Source organism: Leucopleurus acutus (assembly GCF_964270905.1).
Source record: "Leucopleurus acutus genome assembly, chromosome: 5".
NCBI classification, from domain to species: domain Eukaryota; kingdom Metazoa; phylum Chordata; class Mammalia; order Artiodactyla; family Delphinidae; genus Leucopleurus; species Leucopleurus acutus.
In genome coordinates, this window is record NC_139147.1 from 90,287,474 (window position 1) to 90,295,702 (window position 8,229).

At 40.2% G+C, this 8,229-nt stretch overlaps 1 pseudogene across 1 annotated transcript; it reads right to left on the bottom strand.

Annotated features, from left to right (window-relative positions):
- Positions 1–5,994: 5,994 nt before the first annotated feature.
- LOC309961776 (homeobox protein NANOG-like) lies at positions 5,995–6,877 on the bottom strand (annotated as a pseudogene). The gene has a single exon. The product of its transcript is annotated as a homeobox protein NANOG-like (transcript).
- Between the last annotated feature and the right edge of the window lie 1,352 nt (positions 6,878–8,229).

An 8,229-nucleotide genomic window follows, 5' to 3' on the forward strand; every position in this document is an offset into this window, starting at 1 on the left:
CGGGAGAGACCGCTCTTACTTCTTTGATCAAATCCCCCTTCAGAGAATGGAGGCTCCTTCTAACTCTGAACTTATAGGTAATGATTTTTCTTCTCTCTTGGAAAAAAAAATTTATCATAGTTCCGTTAATTATTCTTTTTAATAAGCTATACAAATATTTGTGTGTACCCTTCCATGAAAGATACATTTTACATTATTGCAAAGAAGGAAACGTATGTTTTCAAAGTTGCTACAAGAATGATCTACTCCCAGATTGTTCTAGCTGGTTGTTTAAGGTGGGGCCTGACCAAAGAACTCACTTCAAATGAAGTAGGTAGTTGTGACTCTCCTTACTGCACTCAGTAACTTATGCCCTGAGGAAGGAAAGGGCTAGAACAGCCCTTAAAGCTGGAGGAACCCATCCTCAGTGCTGCCCTCCGTAGGGTGTTGAGTGAGGAAAGGTGTGAATTTGCTCAGACAGTTGAAAAGAAAAAATAGAAAAAAAAAATCTAAAAGTGTAGAGTGCTAAAATCAAGGTGACAAACGTGAGAAGATAATAAAAGTTGCATCACTTGTGAATGCATTTAGCTTCAAATAATAGAAAATCCACCTGAAGGACCTATATCAGTAGACATTTATTCTCTTCATAAAACATCCAGAGATGGGGTTTTTATGGTATGGGTTCAGTTGCTCAGGTTATCATCAGAGACCTGGATGCTTTCTCCTCTTCTGCTCTGCCATCTGACGGTGCAAGAATTGTCTCTCCTTCTTTGATCCTTCTTTCTATACTTGTTGCCTCTTGACAACAAGATGGCTGCTTGTGTGCCAGGTAGTGTGTTCATCTTGACAGAAGAAAGAAGAAGTGTAGCCAATCTATCCTCTTTCACCAGGAAAGCAAAAATTTACCGAATTCCTCAAGGAAACTTTTATTTATGCCTCATTGTCTCTAGCTGCATCTTGGGGGCACCTCTAAATGCTAGAGAAGCTAGAGATCAGGGGGCAGTCATTGTCTCCCCTGGGACTAGGCACATGGCTGAATTACACAGTTATCTATTAGCAAGGGCCAAACAAGGGTTGGGGGTTGGGGTAGAATTAGAGGTAGGCAACCATAAAGGATGGCAGAATAACTGTGTGACTCATCTCTAGGCCTTTGGAATCCTAGAATGTCTACTATTGGTGATTGTTTTAAAAGATCCTAATTTAGGTTCAGACAGGAGTATGGAGTCACCATGGGTTTTCACATGTGCCTGTGATTATCTGACAATGAGGATTTTAGAAATGTGTGGAGAGAAAATTCTTTATTCAAATAAACTCTCTTGTGTTGAGCTGTGGGGTTTCTTGACTTGGGAACTGTGGAGAAAATTGATGTGTGAGGTATTAGAGAGAGCTTCTTTCTTTCTGTTTCTGGAACTTCCTAATCCAAATGCCTATTTCCTCTTGCCATGGGAGTGTGGTGGGCAAAGTAACTCATTCATATGTTGTAAGTTGTAACTATGAGCTTTGTTTTAATGTATGTGAGTTAATTTTACTGTTTTTATCTGAGATTCTGAAGAAAAATTCGTGACCTTGCAATTTTTTACCTTATACAAACATAAAATCAAATTTAGTTAAAATTGTGTTTATGAAGATCATGGTTAAAAAGTGTAGTGTGGAAAAGTCAACTCCTAAACAGATAATTTAAGACAGTTGATTAGTAACACAGATCATCTAAGGTTAAAACAAAATTCTCTTTTAAAGGTTTTGATTGAAAGATGAATGGGTGTTAGTCCCTGAAAAGATAAATAAGTCTATGTGAAAGGTTAGGAAGTTGAGACCTTTATCATTTGTAAGATGCATTCTCACTCAGTGGACTAAAATGCTGTTATGAATCCCATCTTCAGTATCAGAATATTTTTTTTCATGAATGTTTATAGCAGCTTCATTTGTAACAGCCCCAAATTGGAAACAACCCAGTTGTTCTTTAATGGATGAATGGTTAATGAAACTGTGGTATATTCATACCATGGAATACTACTCAGCAACAAAAAGAAACAAGCTATTGAGTATCAGAATATTTTTAAGGAAACCTGCTGAGACCAGGGAAAATGCCCTTTTATTTGTGAGGATCTAATTAATGAATTGGGTGTGGTGGAAAGCAGTGAGACACATTCAGAACTCTAAGAGGTGGAAATCAGTTAAAATATAAATTTGTTTACTATTCAGGTTTTCAGTAATTCCACAAATTAGAGCTAGTGTGATATTCTCTTTCAAAATCTAGATGATTAACTGTGAAGACAGCCAATCATAACTGTTCATTTTTGGAGCATTCAGATGTGTGGGAGATTTTTTTTAACGCTTTTTCTTTTTCTTTCATTCCTTATTTTTGGCTGCATTGGGTCTTCGTTGCTGCGCGGGCTTTCTCTAGTTGCGGCGAGCAGGGGCTACTCTTCTTTGCGGTGAGCAGGCTTCTCATTGTGGTGGGTTCTCTTGTTGCGGAGCACGGGCTCTAGTCACACGGGCTTCAGTAGTTGTGGCACGTGGGCTCAGTACTTGTGGCTCACGGGCTCTAGAGCGCAGGCTCAGTAGTTGTGGTGCACGGGCTTCGTTGCTCCACGGCATGTGGGATCTTCCTGGATGAGGGCTTGAACCCATGTCCCCTGCGTTGGCAGGCAGATTCCTAACCACTGCGCCACCTGGGAAGTCCCGGAGATTTTTAAAATAAAATATTTTAAGTAGTAAGCATATATATATTTTCCTGATATAAAAAACATACAAAATTTTCAGAACATTACATAAGTTCTGAAGTTGAGTAAGTCATGTCTTGTGATGAAACAGGGTGTTGTGTAGTTTCATGGGTCAGAAACAGTTTTCTGAGGCCGACTGAGTGTTTGTAGATTGGATGGCAGGTTTACTAACCTTCCCTGCACATTGCTGTGCACACCATTACTCCTCACTCGGGTGAAAAACTACTGCCCTGTGAGTCTCACGCCTCTGGTCATACTCTCTGGTCTCTGCATCATTGTCATCCATGAACACCCAGAAGCATCTTAAGCACTAGACTCACAGTTACCATCTCCATTCTATGTCCTGTCACCATTCTGGCTCCATCTCACTGGCCTTTCAATCCTAGGACATCACTGGTGCTTACCTCTGCCTCATTTTTATCACTGTTGGGTCCACATTCTAACCACATGCTCCTTTATAGCTCCTTTGGGCATGTTGGACTCCTCTCATTCTAGAATCTTCTTGTCATCTGTGACATCTCCTAGTTTTCTCCCCATCCTCTGAATGGTTCTTCTTAGTCCTTTTTAAAGTTCCCATTTCTCCACATTTCCCTTGAATCTTGTTTCTCAGACCATCTCATTCTACATGCCATCCTTGGACCACTTCATCCCTCACATGTCTTCAATAAGCATCTAGATACTGATGAAGACAAAAATCTATAGCTCCAGAACTTATCCTTGAACTCTAGGCCTGTATCCCTCAATTTGGAGGTCTAAGAGAGGTCTCCAACTCCACATGCCCTCATTGCTTTCTGCACCACCATTGCCCCGTTGCCTATTCTATTGCTCTAGGGGAATTTAATGTTTTATCCTTCTATTTTTCCTGTCTCAGTATTGGCAGCTGGTTGCTCAAGTCATAAACCTGGAAGTTATCTTCACTTTTTCCTTTCCTCCTCATTTCTTACATAAAATCAATCAAGTCCTGTTGATTCTCCCCTCTAAATATCTCCACAGTCTTTCTCAGATGTGCTTATTTTTTCTGTTCCTCCTGCTATTACCCATTTATAGTTGACTACTATTTCTAAACAAGACTACTGCAATAGGTCTCAGTGCATCCAGGCGCCATCTAAATCTCTCTACCCCCTAAAGCCATTATAATATAGTTATACCACCATCTTTAAAGTGTCCCATTTTTCTTAGCCTAAATTCCTAATTACCTTATTCATTTACAACTACCTTCATGACCTGGCTCTTGTCTACCTGCCTTATTTCCTGCTATTGCTTTCCTTGGCAACCTCTAAGACTCAGCCCACGTTATTCTTTCTGCTTGCAAATTTCTTCCATTCTCTCCTCCACGCCGCTACTAGGTGTTCCCTGAAGTGGTTGACTTCTACTTTCCTTTCACTTGTTTTTAGACATCATTTCCTCTGGGAAATCTCTCTTAACCACTCCCTGTCTCCATAATCAGTCACCTGTATTTCACTTACTCCTGGTTATGGCTCTTACCACTCAGTAACTGCCTGTTTGTCCTTTTTTTTTTTTAAAATTTATTTATTTTATTTATTTATCTTTGGCTGCATTGGGTCTTCGGCGCCGTGCGCGGGCTTTCTCTAGTTGCAGCGAGTGGGGGCTACTCTTCATTGCGGTGCGCAGGCTTAGTTGCTCCACAGTATGTGGGATCCTCCCGGGCCAGGGCTTGAACCCGTGTCCCCTGCATCGGCAGGCGGACTCCCAACCACTGCGCCACCAGGGAAGTCCCCTGCTTGTTTGTCTTTTATATCCACTATGCAGTAAGTTGTTCAGGTTCTTTTCTCACCTCATTCATATTGTTTTCTCACTGCTCTGAAAAGTGATTGGAATGTGGTAGTCACTCAATAAAAAAGGACAGAATGAATACTTTCAAAATAAATTAATAAATGCTGTTGCTGGGAATCCGGCACCTTAGGTATGGAGTCAAGTAATTATGTGTTAGAATTGCTTCTCCACTCTTATTAGCTCTGTGATATTTGAAATATTTATTAATTCACTTAAATATATATTAAATATACATTAAATATATTAAACATATGATTTATATATATATATGATTTCTTCTTGTCATCCACCACCATCATGGAATGACTATGCTAATGGGGAAGGCAGATTATGAATAAATAAATAAACCCAATGATAGCATGTGAGGAAAATGCTGTGAGGAAAATGGGTTGGAGTATAACTATGTGGCGCTCAGAGAAGGCCCTTGTGAGGGGGTGACATTTAAGCTGAGATTGGGCAGAGGAGAAGGAGACAGCCCTGTAAGAACCCGTGAAAAAGAGTATTCTAGGAGGAAGGCGTAGCAAGTGAGAGTTCCTCAGAACCTGGTTCTTCCCTTCCCTCATATGCGAATTATTACAGTAATAGCATCTCTCACCCAGGACGGCTTTACGGTTTGAATCAGACCAACCATATAAAGCATCTATCCCATTCTCTGGTCGATAGTAAGCACTAAACAAATATTTCTTGGTAGTATAATTAAGAATAAACTAGATCAAGTTGGCCTTTTTTGAAGGGAGACTTTAGTTATAGGTATTTTACTCTACATACTGACCCAAATTTACTTATTCTCTGTCAAATCAATTCAACTAAATTGTTGTTGGGCACCTACTGTGTGTAAGCTGGTGTGCTGGATGCTATGGAAGGCTAAGGAAATATCAAGGAACTGAGAGCTCTGTTTTATTTTTATTTATTTATTTATTTAAATGGGTAATTTTTTTTTTTTTTAAATGGGTAATGTTTTAATTTATTGGTACTTATAAACGAACCAGCCAACTGGTAGTATTATGATGTGGACAAATCAAAACATCCTTCTACAAATACTAGAGTGGTGGAAAAAATTAGGGGTTGTAAGTAAAATAGCAAAAAGGGGCAGAGGAAATCAGTGAAGCACACTGCAGCTTAATCCTTCACCTTAACAACTGAGGTTCTTAACAAGTAAAGCCTCCGCATCCCAGAAAATATGAATAATCCCTCATCACACATCTTTGTACTTTTGCTCCCTATTCTTGAGGTTAGGTTCTAGATCCTAAAGATATCCGAAAAATAGTATTATAACCTAGTTATCTATAGCCGCCAGTCATCTTTTATCGTGTTGTCCGTAGAAGTCAATGCTTCTGAAACCTCTTTGATTAGACACCAATCATACACCCCCAAATTGACACAAAAGTCACAATGAAAAGCAGCTTATCAAGGCAGAGAGAGACGTAATTGTAAAAGAAAAATTCTAGGGAAGTAATACAGTCACGGCTCAAATTGAGATTGAATAATACAGCCATCGTTACAAATCTTCAGGCTGTATGTTCAGAGAGTAATTTGGGAATAAATCCATGCTTTGCTGTTGGGAATTGAAATACTTAGCAGTTTGCTGTATTATGTTATAGCTTTCCCTGGCAGTTTCCAAGGTGGCCTCCAAATCAGTGACAGGAGAATTTTGCCGGTACTGGATCTGGGGCTGCAGGAATTCCTCAACAAAGTTGTTGAATTGATTGTTCTAAGTCTGGTTATTCCAGGCTTGGGGGCACCAGGTCTGACTGTTCCAGCTCTGGTTATTCCAGGACTGACTGTTCCAGCTCTGGTTGCTCCAAGTTGGGTTATTCCAGGTCTGGTTAGCCCACATGGGCAGGTTTCCGGAAGAGTTCACCAAGCATCCTTGGTGGTAGGAATAGAAGGCCGGGTATTCTGTAGTTGCTGGGCCCTGAGTCACAATGTTGGTATTCCTGGGCCAGCTGTTTTTCTGCCACCTCTTACATTTCATTCTCTGGTTCTGGAACCAGGTCTTAACCTGTTTGTAGCTAAGGTTCAGGATGTTGGAAAGTTCTTGCATTTGCTGGAGGCTGAGGTATTTCTGCCTCTGAAATCTCTCATCGAGCACACACAGCTGCGTCTGAGAGAACACGGTCCTGGTCTTCTGCTTCTTGACCAGGACCTTCTCTTCCTTCTTCTCTGTGCTCTTGTCTGCGGCCGTGGCCAGTAGTTTTACTCTGGGGCTTGTGGAAGAATCAGGACTGTCCAGTCTCCATGTCGTGGGTCTCAGCAGATGACATTTGCAAGGACCCATAATTTTCTTCAGGCCCATAGATCTCAGCCATTGGTGACGATTCCCTAGAATTGGATGCTTCGGAGCCACGCAGGCTTTGGGGACAAGCTGGGTCCACACTCATGTTGTTGAATTGAAGGAGAGGGAGAGAACCAAAGAGCTAGATAGATGGTAGGAAAAGTCCAGGCTTTAAGGATCTAGGTAGAAGAGCTTAGAGAAAGGTGATGATGTCCAGGTGTAAAAGTATTAAAAAACATGGGATGAAGGGAAGTCACCTGTGTGATAACAGAAGCCTACCAGCCCAATGTAGGAAAATGACAAAAAATTTTGTGGAGGCTCTAGTCTTATAAATAAGGCTCAGCCATACTTCGACCCACCCCTCCTGGCAGCCCCACGCCCACCTGTTTTATTTTTTTAAAGATTTTATTTTTTTGATGTGGACCATTTATAAAGTCTTTATTGAATTTGTTACAGTATTGCTTCTGTATTGGTATTTTGGCCACGAGGCATGTGGGATCCCAGCTCCCCAACCAGGGACTGAACCTGCACCCCCCTCACTAGAAGGCGAAATCCTAACCACTCGACTGCCAGGGAAGTCCGGAGAGCTCTGTTTTATATTATATGTTTCACTTCTATTTTTTTTTTTTTTTTACTGCTTTGTCTCACTATCCATTCTAGAAGCTTCTTCCCCAAGTGTATGTATGCATGCACATGCGTGCACGCACATACACATGCACCTCCTTACATTTTCCTTCCATCTGACTACTTGGAAATTCAGTATACATGGCTTTTCTTGGGTGATGACCTTATAAATCATTTGAATCACAGTTGGTATTTCTGAACATTTGAAATGCTTGCGGCAAGGAAGCCTTCACATTTCTGAAAGAAAGGCTGTCACAAGTACTGAACTTTACTGGAAAAGGAGCCAGATGCTAATGGAAAATATAAATGTTATCCAAGAAAAGTTTTGCATTTGTATATTCAGAATTTTTTGTACCTCCTAGCTACATGCAGGCTATATTTCTTTTCTTCATGTAGGTGTCCACTTCCAAGGAAATATGACTGAAATGTTAGAAATGTAAAATTAATTAACACCTTGTATAGTTCATTTGGCTCCTGCAGATTCAGTAATGGTTTTATTTGTGTATAACTGTGTCTGTTGCTTATTTTTGACAAGTTGGGACAAAATATCTGTTCTGCATAATTTCTGGGTTTCTGATGCTGCTGAGAATAACTACAAGGGTAAGAGATAATGAAAGGATAATGAGAGACTATGAAGTGTTACTGTGAGGGATTATGCTTTTATTTGCACTGATTATGTGTCAATCCTGTGTTTTTATTAAAAATGAGAGTATATTTTAAAGTTAATGCTTTCTTTGATAGAAACAAAGTTAAGGAAAATGGCTTATTTTAGTTAGCGCTTTTAAAAACATAAAGATTGCACCTTTAAGGATGTTTTTGATTGCCCTGAAACTT